This window comes from Phyllobates terribilis, unplaced genomic scaffold (genome assembly GCF_046119375.1).
Source record: "Phyllobates terribilis strain yellow unplaced genomic scaffold, ASM4611937v1 Scaffold_2__4_contigs__length_985480577, whole genome shotgun sequence".
Taxonomy (NCBI): domain Eukaryota; kingdom Metazoa; phylum Chordata; class Amphibia; order Anura; family Dendrobatidae; genus Phyllobates; species Phyllobates terribilis.
In genome coordinates this window covers 885,586,016-885,607,618 of record NW_027362762.1, presented here as the reverse complement: position 1 = coordinate 885,607,618, position 21,603 = coordinate 885,586,016, and positions in this window count along the sequence as shown.

The following is a 21,603-nucleotide window of genomic DNA, read 5'->3' as shown; positions in this document are numbered from 1 at the left end:
GAAGTTAATTGAAATGTAGATATTTAATTAATGTAATCATTTATTTAAAAACATGTCTGCTGGCTGAATGTACTTATGCAAACGAAAAAAAAATATTTCAAATTTCTCTCAGGTGTGGTTATGCATATTCACTCAATTCCCGGGGAGAAGTTGCAGATTGTGGAAGTTGAGATTTTTGTGATGTAATTACATCCGGCTTAAGATGCAAACTGTGATATCTAAAATTTTGTCAAAGCACTAATTATAATTTGCCACTATAAACTGCATATTTTTAACAAAGATGTCAAGAAGATAATTTCTAAAAGCATAATTTAGAGAGGTATAAATAAAATTATCATGTCAGATCTGCTCAAAATCAAGACAGGGACTTGCAAAGTGACTCCAAAAGAAGTCGGGAAGTATTTTAGCAGAACAGCTATAAAGTAACCAGACAATAAAATAATAATAATAATAATAATATGAAGAAGAAGGAGAAGAAGATGAAAAAGAAGATAAAGAAGAAGAAACAGAAGCAAATATGCTGGAATTGTACAATCACCTTAATAGAATCATTTAATAGATCTCTCAAATTGTACAAAATAGACAAATCCTTGGTTGGTCTCAGAGTCTAAAACTTTTTGGGGCTCATTCTACAGCATTACAACTGGATCATACATTGTGTAGTGGCTGCTCTTGGTTACCGTAGCTCATCATCCATTGACATACATAGGAGCTGAGCTGCAGAACACGAGAACTGTCACTATACATTATATGGAGCTGTGCTTTTCCACTCTGCACATTGTGTACATTTGGCCACCACTAGAGCCGCAAACAGCTGTTTGGTACCGATGCTGGGTGTCATTCTCCCACTGATCAGATATTGATGATCTAAGTGTTTGACTGTCATTTTAAGGTAACACTGTTGCATTTTTTGCAAATAATGCTAACTCACTGGCATATTGCATAATTTGTTAAAATCAGCGTAGTTACATTTTTACATTTCCCCGCTTCATTCTACAGTTATATGAAAAAGTTTGGGCACCCCTATTAATCTTAAGCTTAATGTTTTATAAAAATTGGTGGTTTTGCAACAGCTATTTCAGTTTCATATATGTAATAACTGTTGGACACAGTAATGTTTCTGCCTTGAAATGAGGTTTATTGTACTAACAGAAAATGTGCAATCTGCATTCAAACAAAATTTGACAGGTGCATAAGTATGGGCACCCTTATCATTTTCTTGTTTTAAATACTCCTACCTACTTTTTACTGACTTACTAAAGCACTTTTTTGGTTTTGTAACCTCATTGAGCTTTGAACTTCAGAGCCAGGTGTATGCAATCATGAGAAAAGCTACTTAAAGTGGCCACTTGCAAGTTGTTCTCCTGTTTGAATCTCCTCTGAAGAGTGTCATCATGGGCTCCTCAAAACAACTGTCAAATGATCTGAAAACAAAGATTATTCAACATAGTTGTTCAGGGGAAGGATACACAAAAACTGTCTCAGAAATTTAACCTGTCAGTTTCCACTGTGAGGAACATAGTAAGGAAATGGAAGAACACAGGGACAGTTCTTGTTAAGGCCAGAAGTGGCAGGCCAAGAAAAACATCAGAAAGGCAGAGAAGAAGAATGGTGAGATCAGTCAAGGACAATCCTCAGACCACCTCCAGAGAGCTGCAGCATCAACTTGCTGCAGATGGTGTCACTGTGCATCGGTCAACTATACAACGCACTTTGCACAAGGAGAAGCTGTATGGGAGAGTGATGTGAAAGAAGCCGTTTCTGCAAGCACGCCACACACAGAGTCGGATGAGGTATGCAAAAGCACATTTGGAGAAGCCAATTTCTTTTTGGAAGAAGGTCCTGTGGACTGATGAAACCAAGATTGAGTTGTTTGGTCATACAAAAAGGCGTTATGCATGGCGGCAAAAAAGCACAGCATTCCAAGAAAAACACTTGCTACCCACAGTAAAATTTGGTGGAGGTTCCATCATGCTTTGGGGCTGTGTGGCCAATGCCGGCACCGGGAATCTTGTTAAAGTTGAGGGACGCATGGATTCCACTCAGTATCAGCAGATTCTTGACAATAATGTTCAAGAATCAGTGATAAAGTTGAAGTTACGCAGGGGATGGATCTTTCAGCAAGACAATGATCCAAAACACCGCTCCAAATCTACTCAGGCGTTCATGCAGGGGAACAATTACAATGTTCTGGAATGGCCATCCCAGTCCCCAGACCTGAATATCATTGAACATCTGTGGGATCATTTGAAGAGGGCTGTCCATGCTCGGCGACCATCAAACTTAACTGAACTGGAATTGTTTTGTAAAGAGGAATGGTCAAAAATACCTTCATCCAGGATCCAGGAAATCATTAAAAGCTACAGGAAGCGACTAGAGGCTGTTATTTTTGCAAAAGGAGGATCTACTAAATATTAATGTCACTTTTATGGTGAGGTGCCCATACTTATGCACCTGTCAAATTTTGTTTGAATGCAGATTGCACATTTTCTGTTAGTACAATAAACCTCATTTCAAGGCAGAAACATTACTGTGTCCAACAGTTATTACATATATCAAACTGAAATAGCTGTTGCAAAAACACCAATTTTTATAAAACAATAAGCTTAAGATTAATAGGGGTGTCCAAACTTTTTCATATAACTGTAGGTAGGTTTGTCATGTGATCTCCAGTATGATCACCAGTCCAGTACATAGTCTCATGTTTAAATAGAAAGTCAGTCTCTTACTAATATATAATAATAATAATCTTTTTATTTATATAGCGCCAACATATTCTGCAGCGTTTTACAATTCAGACAATTTACAGACATTATTAGCACTGTCCCCATTGGGGCTCATAATCTACATTCACTATCTTTGTCTTTGGAGCGTGGGAGGAAACCCACGCAATCATGGGGAGAACATACAAACTCCTTGCAGATGTTGTCCTTGGTGGAATTTGAACCCAGGATCCCAGCGCTGCAAGGCTGCAGTGCTAACCACTGAGCCACCGTGCTGTATTTCTGTGAGATATTTCTATGCTATATTTTTATAAGATGCAACTTTACACTGCTAAGAGCTGACAAGGAGAAACTTATCACCAGCAGGAGTCAAGAAATACAGTCTGTAGATGCATCACATAGCATACACTGAACATAGATCATCAGGGGACAGCAGTTCTATGTCACTAATCTATCATTGGTTACCTTTAAATAGGAGCAAGTGTGATGTGAAGAATTGTAATTGGAAATGTAGTTTTCATCAGAGATAAAGAAGGAATCAATAGAGGAAATGACAGGTACAGTACATACTATATGTTAACATAACTTAATCACTAATCAGCTATAGTAAAGTTCCCTAAAAAGACCGACTAGGCATATATATGACTTATATAAAGATTGTTTGATTCAGACTTTGGTTTTGAGTGCCTCATAACTTTTTCTAGTAGAATCTCTACATGAACAAACACGTTCTTGCGTCTTCCTCCAACATCCAATCTCTATTGATAGCATGCAGCTTATATTCCACTGAGTATCTCCACTTAGAAAGTCAACCTGCTGAATTTTAGAAGCAGTCATCTCCATTAATGCAGTAAACAAAAATTAAAATACTTAAAAAAAAACACAGAATTGGTAAAAGACAAGAAAGTATTGCAAAGTATTTGCAACTTTTCACATAGATTTGTAGGCTGGGAAATCATTCATCCTGTTCGGCCAGATGAATGAATGGCAGAATCTTGGGATTGGATAAAGAGGGTAAGTAATGAGGTAGGTTTTGGAAATCTTTGATCAAGTAAACAGTAGAAACAAGTGAGGAGACCGGAGGAAAGGCATGGGGGTGGTGAGGAATGCAGGTTGGAGCTGTTTCTGATGTTGTTAATCTCCTCTTTGAAGTACTCAGTTAAGATGCACGATGTGTGGGGTGGGGGGGAGATCGGAAAGTACAAAAGTACAAGGTACTAAATAGATCAGTGTTGTGGGAATGAGATAATAGGAAAAAAGAAATTTCTTTATAGTTCGAAGATAGAGTGAGTTGGAAAGTCATCTTAAAAAGTTTAGTTTATTCCATCTCCTTTTAGAAATGTCTAGCTTTTTTATTAGCTTGGGATGTTTTCCGTATCAGTGTTGCTGATGGGCTCGATAAGTGTAGATATTGTTGGAAGGGGCTGATATAATGGTAAAATAATATTCTATGAGGAAAAATATAGCAAAAGATACAAAGATAAACATGAAAATTTCAGAAATTCCTAAGTGCTGTTTTTGGGCTGGAGGTGTATGGATGAAGGGGATGCTTAGAAAGTGACAGAATGTTTTTTGATATTATATATGGAGGTCAGTAACAGGAGAATATGCCCTATATCAAAGTCCGCTTCTGCTATCTATAGCAGTGGGTTTTTGGGTCCCCTATCTGTTCCATCTTTCTATCATTGTGATCAATATGTGTCTTTATCCTCTGTATGTGTTCTATAAATACGTAACATTAGTGATGTGGTAGTCAGGGGCTGAAGCGGGGGAGTTAGAAGGAGGCGTTCTGAGACGTCAATTACAGCTGATGAGGATTCATTTTTAGCAGTTCCTTAAGCTCCTAGTGTGACAGAGAGATTATCACGGCGGTCAATTATCCCAATCTATCGGAGTGAAGCAGACTGCAATATGTCAAATTCCAGAGGTACCCGTCCTTCACTCTTTAACCTCTTTCCAGGGATTTGGTCTTAAAGCAGGGATCCAGTGGATTGCTTTTACGGAAGGGCGCCATCTGAAGGAGCGAATCAGGGTCGTCAAGTAGGGTCAAAGCCAAGAGGTCACGTCAGGGACAATATTTTAAGGCAAGCGGGTAGTCAAAAGTTAAGCCGAGGTCAAAGAACAGGAATAATCAGAATAACAAACAGGAGCTCAGCACAGCAGCATACACCAGGACAGCAATGTTATTGACTGGCAGTGGAGTCAGAGCTTCAGGGGTTTCAATAGCTGACTGTCCCACCCACAGCTCTCAGGAAGGAGTGATCAAAACCTAAACCCAAATTAACCCCATAGGTCCCTTAAAAAACAGCAACAGAAGTCCCAGGCAAAAAATAGGCCTGGCACTGTCACACGTCACAATCAACAAGGGTGCGCTGCTGCCCAGCGGCCAAAGCGGAAACAAAGGAGGCACGAATGGGCACAGATGTTGCAGTTAGATTAAATTTAAACAAATTAGTTTGATAATGTGCCAAATTGTTTATGCTGTTTGATAAATGTTGTGTATTTTTTAATTTCTAGTCTAAGTCAGTCTAGTCTTCTTATGTGAGTGGTATACTTTGTACCAAAATTATTACTAAGATTATTGTTTACTTTTAAAGTACCATCTTTATTCCATGGTGTTGTACATGTGAAAAGGGTTCAATACAAAACACATATATAAATTGCAATGAGCAAACAGTGACTGACTGGAACAGAGGGGGAGAGGACTCTGCCCTCACGGGTTTACAATCTATGGGATATTGGGGAAGGAGGCATTAGATCGGGGGGTTGAATCAGCTCCAGTGGTAGTGAAGTGGCAGCAAAGTTATTGCAGGCTGTAGAAATTTCTAAAGAAATGAGTTTTCAGGTTGTATCTGAAGGTTTCAATTGTGGAAAACATTCAGATATGCTGATGCACTGAATTCCAGAGGATGGGAAATGCTCGGAAAAAATTGAGACGTTTGGATGAGGAACGTACAAGGGTGGAGGAAAGAAGCAGATCTTGTGATGGGATTAGCTCGGAGATGTATGGAGGAGACTGATTATGGACAGCTTTGTTAGTCATTTTTAGTAATTTAAATTTGATTTGCTAGGCAACTGGAAGCCAATGAGGGGATTGGCAGAAGGCAAAGACAGAGGGAGTACTGAAGGGAGAGGAGGATTAATCAGGCAGCTGAGTTAAGGACAGGCTGGAGAGGAGTAAAAGTGTTAGGAGGTAAAAGAGCAGGATATTGCAGCAGTTGAGGCAGGAGATGATGAGGGCATGCGCTAACATATTAGTTGATTCAGGGTTGAGGAAAGGTTGTGGAAATATTTTTTATTTGGAAGCGTCAGAAGAATATAGTAGGTAATTGCTTGGATGTGTGCTTTGATGGAGAATGTAGGTCCACAGTGTTACTTTTTAGATTACGCTGCTTTCCTAACAAGCCACACTGTTGTCAAACAAGTTTGAAAACCATTTAAAGCACTTAAAAGCTTTGACTTATGAATTTTCTTCAGGAGCACACTACTTCCTTCATGCCTCCAGACTTCCAGGGCGTGGTGCTGTGCCGCCCCTGCCGGGCCTCTGCGGTCACGGTACTACTGGTGCACGGTGGTCCGAGTGCTGATATGGTCCGACCAGACTCTTTATCAATTGTGGGGGGTTAATGATAAAATAATAAAAAGGGTTTGTGACGCCAGTTAGGATGTTCGGCCTGATATGGCAGGGCACTGATGAAGATCCCTGGGAGTTAGGTGGTGATGACCAGTGCCAGATGGTTAACCTTTCCCAACCAGTACTGGCTCCCAGGGGAGTTGGAGCAGGAATGGCGCAGCAGAGAATAATCAACTTGAGACAGGGTAATAACCATTTTGTACCTTTTACTGGAGTTTTGCAAACAGTTCTATGCAATTCACATACATGGTTTTGGTCAGAACTGCATGGTGGGGGTTCAGATTCTCTGCTGTGAGGTTGTGTAGCCTTCCTGCTGCTAATCATACCTCTGGTACACGATTCCTTGGATCCTCAGGGGTCCAAGGTAAAAAGTTATTGGATCCATGATCCCTTCCAGTGAGCAGGCAGCTTGAATCCTGTGGAAAACACCTACTTTCTCCTGTAATAGCGTTCCTGATTCTATGCACCGCTGAGCCCCTAGGAATAACAACTCTTCTGCCAGTCATAAAGACTGAGCAGTCTTTCAGCTTAGGATGGACCCTGGAAGTTTCTGTGCTCTCGGGACTGAGACCTGGCCTTGCTCAGCTTACCTTGCAGAGAGCAGACTTCTCTCCCTTGCACAGGACACTCCATGATGCTCCATCTTCCTCACACTACAACTACTCAAGCACCTCCTCCACTCTCTAAGGGATCGTGCACAACTTCCTGGTTTCAGGACCGGCGTCAGCACCCGGCGCACCCGGGCAAGTGCCGGGGCCCTGAGCAGGCAGGGGGCCCACTCACCGTCGGGCACCCCGCCGCGCTATGGGGCCCGTGAGTGGAGGAGAGCGGTGTCAGCTCCCGCTCCCCCCCGCTTGCTCAGGGCCCCCGGCAGCAAGCGGCACAATACTTACCTCTCCCCGTGCCTCCGCAGCAGCTTCAGTCTCTTCCGCGGGTGCCGCACTGTGACGTCTCAGGTCAGAGGGTGCGGTGACATCCTGCATGGGGCATTATAAAAGAGAGGGGTGACATCCTGCATGGGGCATTATATGGGGGGGTGACATCCTGCATGGGGCATTATAGGGGAGGGGGGGAAAGGTGACATCCTGCATGGGGCATTATAAGGGAGGGGGGGTGACATCCTGCATGGGGCATTATATGGGGGGTGTGACATCCTGCATGGGGCATCTGCATGGGGCATTATATGGGGGGGAGAGGTGACATCCTGCATGGGGCATTAGGGCATTAAAAGGGGGGTGACATCCTACATGGGGCATTATAACAGGGGGGAATTGACATCCTGAATGGGGCATTATAAGGGGGGGGTGACATCCTGCTTGGGGCATTATAGGGGAGGGGGGGAAAGGTGAAATTCTGCATGGGGCATTAAAAGGGGAGGAAGTGACATCCTGCATGGGGCATTAAAAGGGGGGGAAGTGACATCCTCCATGGGGCATTAAAAGGGGGGGAAGTGACATCCTGCATGGGGCATTATAAGGGGGGTGACAATGCATGGGACATTATAAGGGGGGTGACATCCTGCATGGGGCATTATAAGGGGGTGGGGGTGACATCCTGCATGGGGCATTATAAGGGGGGTGACAGCCTGCGTGGGGCATTATGTGGAGGGAACAGCCTGCATGAGGCATTATGTGGGGGGAACAGCTTGCATGGAGCATTATGTGGGGGCACAGCCTGCATGGAGCGTTATATGGGGGCCAGTATTGTGTATGGAGCGTTATATGGGGGCCAGTAGCCTGTATGGAGCATTATAAGGGGGCCAGTATTCTGTATGGAGCGTTATATGGGGGCCAGTATCCTGTATGGAGCATTTTATGGGGGCTAGTATTCTGTATGGAGCGATTCGCCGGTTTCTGAGCTATTGTGGAATTTACAATAGATATCGGTCATGTCATGTAAGCAGTGAAATCTTCGGCATTGTACTATATATATATATTTCTCTGTGGTATCTGTGCATCATGAATTGTGGTATGTGTTAAAGGGGCCCACTGAGACTCTTTCGCCCAGGGCCCACAAAAACTTGGAGCCGGCCCTGCCTGGTTTGGACAAAAGTGCACAATCCTCCAGTAAGGGATAGGGTAACAATATGTGTATGCAATGAAAGCAGCAGAGAACTTATCCCTCACCATTGCTGGCAATACATATGAATCATAGGGCGCCACAGTGCGCTTGTGATGATTGACAGTTCGGACCAGCTGGAGCTGCCGGCCCAGACTGTGCAATCTGGCACGCTGCAAACAGGAGCAGATTTACCTCTGTACAATCAGAGGAGCACAGAGACACTGAAACTAGAAGGATCCATCAACCCTGCCAGCTCCAGAGCAGTATTTGCAAGCGCTGCGCTCGTTGTCTAGGAGATTAGCCACCGCTGATATAGGTGGCCTGTAAACTAGGCAATGAGCAGTAAACTACAGTATATCACTAAAAATACCTTTGTTCTTGAGAATAGAGAGGAGTTTTTGATAAGAAGTAAATTGCAAAAGTTGATTATTTTTTTACAAACAGTTTGCAATTTTACTCATTTAAGAAGATAAGAAAACCCCTTTAATAAATGTAGATCACTGTGGGTAAGACAGTTCTTTGGTGCAAATTAAGACAGAATTCTGTCACGTTTAGCTTGGTGGATCTCCCACAATGGTACAGTTATATGAAAAAGTTTGGGCACCCCTATTAATCTTAAGCTTATTGTTTTATAAAAATTGGTGTTTTTGCAACAGCTATTTCAGTTTGATATATGTAATAACTGTTGGACACAGTAATGTTTCTGCCTTGAAATGAGGTTTATTGTACTAACAGAAAATGTGCAATCTGCATTCAAACAAAATTTGACAGGTGCATAAGTATGGGCACCTCACCAGAAAAGTGACATTAATATTTAGTAGATCCTCCTTTTGCAAAAATAACAGCCTCTAGTCGCTTCCTGTAGCTTTTAATGAGTTCCTGGATCCTGGATGAAGGTATTTTTGACCTTTCCTCTTTACAAAACAATTCCAGTTCAGTTAAGTTTGATGGTCGCCGAGCATGGACAGCCCTCTTCAAATGATCCCATAGATGTTCAATGATATTCAGGTCTGGGGACTGGGATGGCCATTCCAGAACATTGTAATTGCTCCTCTGCATGAATGCCTGAGTAAATTTGGAGCGGTGTTTTGGATCATTGTCTTGCTGAAAGATCCATCCCCTGCGTAACTTCAACTTTATCACTGATTCTTGAACATTATTGTCAAGAATCTGCTGATACTGAGTGGAATCCATGCGTCCCTCAACTTTAACAAGATTCCCGGTGCCGGCATTGGCCACACAGTCCCAAAGCATGATGGAACCTCCACCAAATTTTACTGTGGGTAGCAATTGTTTTTCTTGGAATGCTGTGTTTTTTTGCCGCCATGCATAACGCCTTTTTGTATGACCAAACAACTCAATCTTGGTTTCATCAGTCCACAGGACCTTCTTCCAAAAAGAAATTGGCTTCTCCAAATGTGCTTTTGCATACCTCAGCCGACTCTGTTTGTGGCGTGCTTGCAGAAACGGCTTCTTTTGCATCACTCTCCCATACAGCTTCTCCTTGTGCAAAGTGCGTTGTATAGTTGACCGATGCACAGTGACACCATTTGCAGCAAGTTGATGCTGCAGCTCTCTGGAGGTGGTCTGAGGATTGTCCTTGACTGATCTCACCATTCTTCTTCTCTGCCTTTCTGATGTTTTTTCTTGGCCTGCCACTTCTAGCCTTAACAAGAACTGTCCCTGTGTTCTTCCATTTCCTTACTATGTTCCTCACAGTGGAAACTGACAGGTTAAATCTCTGAGACAGCTTTTTGTATCCTTCCCCTGAACAACTATGTTGAATAATCTTTGTTTTCAGATCATTTGACAGTTGTTTTGAGTAGCCCATGATGCCACTCTTAAGAGAAGATTCAAACAGGAGAACAACTTGCAAGTGGCCACTTTAAGTAGCTTTTCTCATGATTGCATACACCTGGCTCTGAAGTTCAAAGCTCAATGAGGTTACAAAACCAAAAAAAATGCTTTAGTAAGTCAGTAAAAAGTAGGTAGGAGTATTTAAAACAAGAAAATGATAAGGGTGCCCATACTTATGCACCTGTCAAATTTTGTTTGAATGCAGATTGCACATTTTCTGTTAGTACAATAAACATCATTTCAAGGCAGAAACATTACTGTGTCCAACAGTTATTACATATATCAAACTGAAATCGCTGTTGCAAAAACAACCATTTTTATAAAACAATAAGCTTATGATTAATAGGGGTGCCCAAACTTTTTCATATAACTGTATTTGTATAGCGAGATCCCATACTACATTACTGTGCAATTAATGTGATATGTAGTGTTGGGCGAGCACTAAAATGCTCGGGTGCTCGAAGCTTGGGCCGAGCTCGCCGTGATACTCGGGTGCTCGACCCGAGCAACGAGCCCAATGTTAGTCTATGGGAGACTCGAGCATTTTTGCGGTGGCACCCACGGCAGTCTTTTAAAAGCCTAACAAGTGCCCAAAACGATAGTGACAGTGCTCAAATGACATGGGGACAGCATGGGGATTGCCCCAGGAAGCATTTCTGACCCCCAGGTCACTGCTGTCAACAACGTGGTCAGAGGTATTAAGCCACTTTTACGGGCTCACAATAAAACGTTCAAAAACGAAAGTGAAACTTTTTTCCTGTGAAATATGTTAAGGAAGTTCCTTTCCAGGGAAAAGACTTGTGTATAAGTTAAAATAAAAGACCAAAAACAAAAATACTCCTCCACACCTTCAGCTATGTTCACAAGTAGCATTTTTTATGCATTTTTGCACTTTTGTATTGCTTTCAACTATGACAAATGCATTCACCGGGAAATGTCATTTTAACATTTTACAACCTTATCTGGCCATGTGCTGTGTGACACATGCATAAAGTTCCGAAAAGACATGGGAACAGCATGGGGAAGACCCCTGGAAGCATCTCTGACTCCCAGGTCACTGTCTAAAAGTGTGCCCATCATAAGTGATCCTTGCCGCATCAGAAGATGCAGACTTGCAACTATCCCCATGCAAGTTCTAGTCCCAGGGCAGTGTTCAATTGTACCTCCCCCATTCCTTGCAACACAAGCGCAAGTATGCAGCCTGCCACCCACCCACCCCCAGGCTGCAATACCATACTGCTTGCTTGCTTGAACTTGAAATTGGGCCTTTTACGCATGTGGAGGCGGAATCTGGCCACCACGTCATGGCTGTGTTGGCGGCCTGGAATCCATACTCAGTCCCCAGCCACCCGACGGCCGGGTGTCCATACTCGGTCCCCAGCCGCCCCGCGGCTGGGAGTCCACACACGGTCCCCAGCCGCCTGGGGGCAGCCGGGTGTCCATAAACGGTCCCCAGCCGCCCCTATTTCTCCTTGGAACATCCCCCCACACACTTTTCTTAGCCCGGCCTGCTTTAGGCAGCATTGGACGAGCCCACCAGAGAACCAGACTCCTCCGGTGGGCCCTGACTTCTCCATCGGTGGAGTTGAGAGTGCCAAGGTGAGGAGCATGATGATGATGACAGAAGTTAGCATCTGCTATGTTTTCTTTTAATGCAAGTGTAAGTGTGCAGCCTGCCACCCACCCACCCCCAGACTGCAATTCCATACTGCTAGCTTGCACTTGAAATGGGGCCTTTTAGTTTGGAGGAGGCCGAAGCTGGCCACTACCTCATGGCTGCTTCAGCAGCGAGGTATCCATACTCAGTCCCCAGCCGCTCCTATTTGTCCTGGTGTGCCTTATACATAAGATTAAGCGCGTATACCAAAACATTACCTGTGCCCTCTCCAGTGCATTTAGTGGGAAGGAGAGCCTATTCCGCTGTAGTGTGTGCATGCCAAACCTCTGTTCATGGTACATGCGAAGATGCCTCCCACCTTGCACCATTCAAGTCCTTGTCCCAGGGCAGTGTTCAATTGTACCTCTCCCATTCCTTGCAGTGCAAGCGCAAGTATGCAGCCTGCCACCCACCCACCCCCAGGCTGCAATACCATACTGCTTGCTTGCTTACACTTTAAATTGGGCCTTTTAGGCATGTGGAGGCGGAATCTGGCCACCACGCCATGGCTGTGTCGGCGGCCTGGTATCCATACTCAGTCCCCAGCCGCCTGGTGGCCGGGTATCCCCGCTTGCTCCCCAGCCTCCAGGGGGTGGCCGGGTGTCCATACTCGGTCCCCAGCCACCCCTATTTGTCCCGGTAACCTTTCCCACACTTTTCTTAGCCTGGCCTGCTTTAGGGCAGCATTGGCCGAGCCCACCGGACTATCAGACTCCTCCGATGGGCCCTGGCTTCTCCATCAGGGGAGTTGAGAGTGCCAAGGTGAGGAGCATGATGAGGATGATAGAAGTTAGCATCTGCTTTGTTTTGTTGTAATGCAAGCGCATGTATGTAGTAGCGGCTAGGCCTGAGGTGGTCAGCGTTTTGGTGCATATCCTACCTCCTCCGAGGATTGCTGGACGTTTTCCTGCTACTATCCAAGTTCTATGACTCCCGTTAAAACAAAGATTCAGGTGATAAATGATGGATGAGGTAGTGGCAAAGGAGAAAGAGCAGGAGGAACAGGGACCATTCACATCAATATCAGGCCAGTCAACCAGATATGTCTTGTAGGATATGTTTCTGTAACAAAAGGAGCGGTTCGGCTACACAGTTATAGGGCATACAGTGAGTGCAATGCCTACCAAAAATTTCGAGGCACTCCAATGCCACTTGGAAATGACATGGAGGTCAGAGGGCGTTAACTAAACCTTTTTTTCCATTTATAGCAACTGGGTCTCCTGTGCACTATTGGCCTAAGCAGTGAATGGAAGGCTTTCCAAGAATTATGAGGAACTGCAATGCCCCTTACAAGAGCCATGTGTGGCACCCCAGGGGTCTGGTCACCACAGTAATAGAGATATTACGTCGGAGAGCAAGTGGGAGGTTTCCTGGTCAGGATCCCTTAAACATGCAACATCCTCCTGCCCCAGTCCTGGGAGGGGAGAATTCTGCCCTTATAAACAGGATCTGGGGCGGGGTTGAGTGAGTCAGAGAACAGTCAGAGTCAGAGTGAGAGCAAGGGAAAGTAACAGCAAGGAGCTCTGTAGGAGCTAGGAGCTAAAGACCAGGGACTGGAAGCTGAGCAGAGCTCGCCCTGGCAGAAGACAATAGGAACCGGACACAGGAGTCCGAGGCTGTGAGGACTTATATATCCAGTAGCAGAAACCACCCGGCAGGGGATTTCAGGTCCTCTGGCCATAGAAGCCCGGAGGCTCAGTCACAAGCAAGGGACCAGCACCGCCGTCGTGGAGCGGAGGCTAACAGAAGGCCCCAAGTCACCAGCCATACGGGTGAGCACTGCACGGTACACTCAGGGACGTGGGCTACTTCTACCCGCTTACAGCAAGGTAGCCAGGAAGAGTGCAGACAGACGGGGAGGCCTACAACTCCACCTGGCCAGGGGAACTCCTGCTTGCTCACAGACTGATGAGGGATCTTATGCTAGCCAGTACTCCCGGGAGGGTCTACCTTATAATCATCAGTAAAGACCCTGAACTGCACTGCAAAGACTCTGAGTCGTTCCTGCTGCGCTCGTGCACCATCACCCCCATCATCCACACTCACTGCCCTGAGGCTATACTCCTCCCGCGGGGAGTTATCCCATTCTCTGCTGCGCACACAACACCAGCCTCAGCGGTCTGCCTCGCAGCGGTGGTACTCCCTGACCGCAATACAGACCCCAGAGACCCGGCACCGGGTATACCACACACGTGTACACACGGCCCAGGGGGCGCGTCACATGCAGTACAGCAAATTACAAACATAAGTCCCATTATTGGGGAGTGGGTCTCCCATAGTATTTGCTTATGCCTTGCAAGCAAAAGCTGCCAAAAATTAGGACGGAGCAACTTGCAATGCCCCTTACAAGAGCCATGCAGTACAGCATATTACAAACATAAGTCCCATTATTGGGGAGTGGGTCTCCCATAGTATTTGCTTATGCCTTGCAAGCAAAAGCTGCCAAAAATTAGGACGGAGCAACTTGCAATGCCCCTTACAAGAGCCATGCAGTACAGCATATTACAAACATAAGTCCCATTATTGGGGAGTGGGTCTCCCATAGTATTTGCTTATGCTTTCCAAGCAAAAGCTGCCAAAAATTAGGACGGAGCAACTTGCAATGCCCCTTACAAGAGCCATGCAGTACAGCATATTACAAACATAAGTCCCATTATTGGGGAGTGGGTGTCCCATAGTATTTGCTTATGCCTTGCAAGCAAAAGCTGCCAAAAATTAGGACGGAGCAACTTGCAATGCCCCTTACAAGAGCCATGCAGTACAGCATATTACAAACATAAGTCCCATTATTGGGGAGTGGGTGTCCCATGGTATTTGCTTAAGCCTTGCAAGCAAAAGCTGCCAAAAATTAGGACGGAGCAACTTGCAATGCCCCTTACAAGAGCCATGCAGTACAGCATATTACAAACATAAGTCCCATTATTGGGGAGTGGGTCTCCCATAGTATTTGCTTATGCTTTCCAAGCAAAAGCTGCCAAAAATAAGGACGGAGGAACTTGCAATGCTGGCACCCTGGTGGTATAGTGGTGGTGGAGGCTGAGGATAAGGAGAAGAAGATAAAACAGCCGAAACGAGGAAGCGTATACCCATGTGTGGGTGTGAAGCGGTGCATGTGAATACACCTCCCGAAATAACACAGTGGATTTGAATTTATGTTACTCTGCTGTCATTTGGTGGTGATGAGAAGTCTGGCCCAATCCAGCCCTTGTTCATTTTGATAAGGGTCAGCTTGTCAGCATTGTCAGTTGACAGGCGAGTGCGCTTGTCAGTTATAATTCCCCCAGCGGCACTAAAAACACGCTCCGATAACACGCTAGCGGCAGGGCAGGCCAGGACCTCCAAGGCGTACAGAGCGAGTTCATTCCAAGTGTCCAGCTTGGATGCCCAATAATTAAAAGGCACAGAGCAATCACGGAGGAAGCTGGTACGGTCGGCAAGGTACTCCCTCACCATCTTTTGAAACTTTCCACTCCTTGTGAGAGTACCCAGCGCCTCAGGGCCTGTAAGCTGGGCGGGTGTCAGAAAACTGTCCCAGAATATTGACAGTGTTCCCCTGCCTCTGCTGGATTGGAGTTGCATCTCTCTCGCCTGTACACCTTGGTTGGGCAACGAACTGTGACCTCTGCCGCTAGCGTGTTCAGATGGGAATTTTTTTAAGAGTTCGGCAGCAAGGGCCTTCTGGTACTGCCCCATTTTTGTAGACCTCTCCACCTCAGGAATAAGAGAGTGAAAGTTCTCCTTGTAGCGGGGGTCTACAAGTGTCACCAACCAGTAATGACTGTCACCCAACATTTTGACAATGCGAGGGTCACGGTTAAGGCAGCATAACATAAAGTCAGCCATGCGTGCCAGACTGGTAACGGGCAAGATTTCCGTGTCCTCACCAAGATGACGACTGACCATGCTCTCCTCCTCCTCCTCCTCCTCCTCTTCCTCCTCCCCCCTGTCCTTAGGCCACCCACGCTGAACCGACGGTACAGGTACACTTGTACAGGTACTACCGTCTACAACGCATGATAGCAGCTCCTGTTCTTCCTCCTCCTCTCCCTCATTGTCCCCCAATGCACGTTGGGATGAGATGAGGCTGGGCTGTGTGTAATCGCCCGCTACGGCTTCTTGATCCATCTCATCATACTCTGGCTGCAATGCCTCCTCTTTAATTCTCTGCAGAGAGCGTTGCAAAAGAGAGACAAGTGGGATGCTGACACTAATGATGGCGTCATCGCCACTCACCATCTTGGTGGCCTCCTCAAAGTTTGTCAGGATGGTACATATGTCAGACATCCAGGTCCACTCCTGAGGTCTTATGTGTGGAGTCTGACCTGAATATCGACGGCCTTGTTGCAGCTGGTACTCCACAACTGCTCTCTTCTGCTCACAAATCCTTTGCAACATGTGGAGGGTAGAGTTTCAACGTGTGGGGACATCACACACCAGTCGGAAGCTGCAAACGCTGCTGCAACACAGCAAGGGCGGCGGAAGCTGTAGCCGACTTGCGAAAATGAGCTGACAGGCGGCGTACTTTCACGAGCAGATCTGGCAACTCGGGGTACGATTTAAGAAACCGCTGAACCACGAGGTTAAGCACATGAGCCAGGCATGGTACGCGTGTGATCTCACCTCGCCTCAGAGCCGCCACCAGGTTACGGCCATTGTCACACACGACCATGCTGGGATGTAGGTTCAGCGGTCTCAGCCACAGATCTGCCTGCTCTTTCACAGCTGTCCACAACTCACAAGCAGTGTGAGGTTTATCACCTAAGCTTATGAGTTTCAGCACAGCCTGTTGCCGCTTGGCGGAGGCAGTACTGCAATGCTTCCAGCTTGTAACTGATGTGGTGATATCTGAGATGGAGGCTGAACATGAGGAGGAGGATGCGCAGGAGCTGTACACTGTGGGGGCAACTCTGACTGACATAGGGCCCGCAATCCTCGGTATGGGGAGGATGTGTTCCGTCCCAAGGTCCGACTGGGTCCCGGCTTCCACTATGTTTACCCAGTGTGCCGTCAGAGAGATATACCGTCCCTGGCTACAAGCACTTGTCCACGTGTCCGTTGTCAGGTGGACTCTCCCAGTAACTGCGTTGTTGAGGGCACGGCAGATGCTTTGGGACACGTGCTTGTGTAGTGCGGGGATGGCACACCGGGCAAAATAGTGTCGGCTGGGGACCGAGTACCGAGGGACGGCCACCGCCATAAGATTGCGGAAGGATTCCGTCTCCACCAGCCTAAAATGCAGCATTTCCAACGCAAGCAGTCGTGAAATGTGCGAATTTAGGACTGTGGCCTGTGGGGCGTTAGCTGCAAATTTCCGCTTTCGTTCAAAGGTCTGGGATATGGACAAATGAACGCTGCGGTGGGACGTGGACATGGACGTTGATGCTGTTTCTTGAGAAACTGCCATAACAAGTGAAGACTGAGAGGAGGGGGCATCTTTACATGCAGTATGGACAGGGGATTGCCTTGCACACACAACAGGGGATTCTATTGCACGCACAACAGTGGAAGAAGCAGTGGTGACACCCGCTGACACTGGTCGTGGACCCTGGGTTTCGCCCCACAAAGTCGGGTGCTTTGCTGCCATGTGCCTGATCATGCTGGTGGTGGTCAGGCTGGTAGTTTTGTCACCCCTGCTGATGCTGGCATGGCAGGTGGAACATATGGCCTTTTTGGGGCTATCAGCAGAGTCTTTAAAAAAATTCCAGACTCTGGAAGACCTACCGCTTGTACTGGCAACGTCCCTCGTGTTGGTGTTACAGGGAACGGTTGCCTGCCTTCTGTCTACGGCCACCACACTGCTTCTTCCTGCTTGTTGGGGTACTCTGCCTCCCTCCCCCTGTGTGCTGCTGGCCTCACTCTGCATGTCCTCCTTCCACGTTGGGTCAGTTACTAGATCATCCACCACCTCCTCCTCTTCCACTTGCGCACCACGATCCTCCTCCTCACTTCCTGGCAATTGTGTCTCGTCATCGTCCACCTCTTGTGACAGATTGCCAACGTCGACTTCCTGTGGCCGTGGCTGTTCAAATATTTGGGCATCGCAACATGGGATCTCCTCTTCCACCACTTTAAGCGTATCAGGCGAGGGGCCCAAATATGGAAATGGACCAGTGAACAGCTCTTCAGAGTGTCCAAGTGTGGGATCACTTGCTGTCTGACGACACTCGGCATGGTGGGAGGAAGGAGCATCAGGGTGAGGAGGAGTATGCGGTCGAGACTCACGGCTACTAAGAGTTGACCGTGTGGAAGACAGACCGGAGGTGGTGATGCCCAGGTAACTGGAAGTATTATCTGCTATCCAATTAATAACCTGTTCACACTGATCAGTTCTCAATACTGGTGTTGTTCTGTGCTTCCCTAGTAATTCGGTCAAGAAGTGGGAGCGAGAAGATGTGGCTGTTGGTTGTGGCACATTTTCACCTTGGCCACGGCCCCGTCCTCTGCACGAACCATCACCAGAACGTCCACTTCCACGTCCCTTGCCACGCGCCTTGCCCATTGTAAATGAAGTAAAATAGCTTACACTTGCACTATCAATGGAAAAAGGGTAATAAAGAGTAGATTAGAACCGTGGAAGAGGAAAACCACAGTTATTGTTTACTGGGGTATAGCACACTTTTTTAAATAGAGATATTTGCGGCTGAACAGTGAGCGACACACTCAAACTGCTTTTTTTTTAGATACCAAAGGCCCAAAACTGGATAGTACAGCGATTTGACCCGTGGAACTGCGAAACCACACTGGGATGTCGGGCCTACACAAGACTATTTTCAACAGATATATTTTTGTGTCACAACAGTCAGGAGACACTACTGTTTTTCTTTACGGAAAAAACTACCAAAAGCTGAATAATAGAGATTTTTTACCGTGGGATGGCAAAACCACAGTTATTGTTTACTGGGGTATACCACACTTTTTTAAATAGAGATATTTGCGGCTGAACAGTGAGCGACACACTCAAACTGCTTTTTTTTTAGATACTAAAGGCCCAAAACTGGATAGTACAGCGATTTGACCCGTGGAACTGCGAAACCACACTGGGATGTCGGGCCTACACAAGACTATTTTCAACAGATATATTTTTGTGTCACAACAGTCAGGAGACACTACTGTTTTTCTTTACGGAAAAAACTACCAAAAGCTGAATAATAGAGATTTTTTACCGTGGGATGGCAAAACCACAGTTATTGTTTACTGGGGTATACCACACTTTTTTAAATAGAGATATTTGTGGCTGAACAGTGAGCGACACACTCAAACTGCTTTTTTTTTAGATACCAAAGGCCCAAAACTGGATAGTACAGCGATTTGACCCGCGGAACTGCGAAACCACACTGGGATGTCGGGCCTACACAAGACTATTTTCAACAGATATATTTTTGTGTCACAACAGTCAGGAGACACTACTGTTTTTCTTTACGGAAAAAACTACCAAAAGCTGAATAATAGAGATTTTTTACCGTGGGATGGCAAAACCTCAGTTATTGTTTACTGGGGTATACCACACTTTTTTAAATAGAGATATTTGCGGCTGAACAGTGAGCGACACACTCAAACTGTTTTTTTTTTAGATACAAATGGCCCAAAATGGATAATACAGAGGGTTGAACCGTGGAAGTGCAAAACAACACTTCTGTTTCTCTAGCCTACACCAGACTATTTTCAACAGTTATATTTGTGTCTGAAAAATCAGAGACACGCTTTCTTTTTGGGGGGGGGGACACACCAAAAGGTTAATAAGACGGGTATTTGTACAGTGTGAAGGAGGAAAAAAAAGGAGGATTTAGATGAAAAAAAAAGGATTTTTCCTTGCCCCCGACACCTGGTGCTAAGTCCAGCAATTTCAGCAACCGGAGCACACAGGACTGTAATGCAGCGTTTGCTGGTATAACCACTGTGTCTCCTATACAGCCTGCCTGCCTGGTATCTGGGATGTATATTAGTCCTGAAAAGGACTGTTTGTTTGCTCTGGAAGCCTTTACAGACCCTACACTAACTATTTTGCAGTTTATATCTCTCCCTAAATCAGCAGCGCTGTCCCTACACTGTCTAATCCGGAGCGACTGTGTCCAAGATGGCGGCGCCCGGTTTTAAATACTCGAGGTGATGCTGTGCGGCCAGCCAATCACTGTAATGCCAACAACCAACATGGCTGCAGCATTACAGTGACTGGCTGGCAATCCCTGCATGTTCATTGGCTCTGTAAAGAGCGCCAAACATGCAGGGCGGAGACCCAAGCTCCCGCCCGAGTAACCCGGAAATGCTCGGTGCTCGCCGAACATCCTGAGTAGCGTGATGCTCGGGCGAGTACCGAGCAGTGTCGAGCATGTTCGCTCAACACTAGTGATATGTCATAGCACCATTCTTCTAAAAATGTATTACACTGCAGCCTTGTATTGTTACAGAAGAAGCTTTGGACCCGTCCTTGGTGCTGCAAATACAAATTTGACTTACTATTTTTCTCTATTGTCATCAAGGTAAAAAAGGAGATGACAATTAGTAAATTGGGTTATTGGGTGGATACTATCACTGAGGATAATGGAATTGTCCATAAATAATAATAATTTTTATTTATATAGCGCCAACATATTTCGCAGCACTTTACAAGTACTTTAAGATAGTAGACGAGATATAGGCAGAAATCTAGTATCAGGGTCATAACTGGAATCTATAGGGTCCTACACCAATAGCCAGATAATGGGATGCCCACTTCATTTTCAGGAAACATTTTTGTCCAGCCAAAAAAAACATTTTAATTGAATCTGTTTTTTTTTAACATTGAAGTCTATGGAAAACGGATCTGTTAAATAGCCAACCGTTTTTCTTTTATTTGAAAGGAATCCATTTTTTGCTTACCGGATCAGTTTCAAATGGAACAATACGGATGGCTATTTGACAGATTTTTTTCCATAGACTTCAATGTTAAAAAAATAGATCCAGTTGAAATCATTTTTTTTTAACCAGGGCCAAAAAATTTTGTCTACACAACTTTTTTTGTCAACGGATGGCTGCTGGATCTGTCCTAATGGATGATTACCGGACGTATGGCAAATAGCAAAAGGTACTTGTTTGTGCAGTAATCAAATATAGAGTAGTTTCACTTAAAAGGTCTATGGAGATGTGGGCACTTTCATCATTTGCATTTTTTTCAAGTCACTTTCTTTTTTTGTCGTGTGGTATTAGTTGCCGTTTTTGGTGGCAAATTCATCAAAATGCCGCATGCGATGTATGAATCTGGCGCAAAGTCAAAAATAGGCTTACTTACTGGCTTCAACTGTATTTTGACTTCTGGAGCCAAAAGTCTAAAGCAATATGCCAAAATGTTGTGGTACTCAAAAATATGCCAGCAGAGACTTGGAGTGAAGTTGCTCCAAATAAATCAGAATAAATCATCTGGAATTGCTAGACTCCGCCCACAAAACAGAAAAAAAAGAGAGCGCCTATAAAATAGACTTCAAACAAGGTGCAAATAGAATAATGAATTAGGTGCAAGCAAAAAAAAAAAGGTGCAAAGCTTACAAAACTGGAGAAAAAACAGGTGTAAAGACAATGATGAAGTGGGACCTTTGTAATCCTATGTGGTAATTTGTAGGGCAACAATTTTGGGATATTCCACACTAGAAGCAATGATATCTGCATTCAGGCTCGGACTGGCCCACAGGAGAGCAGGA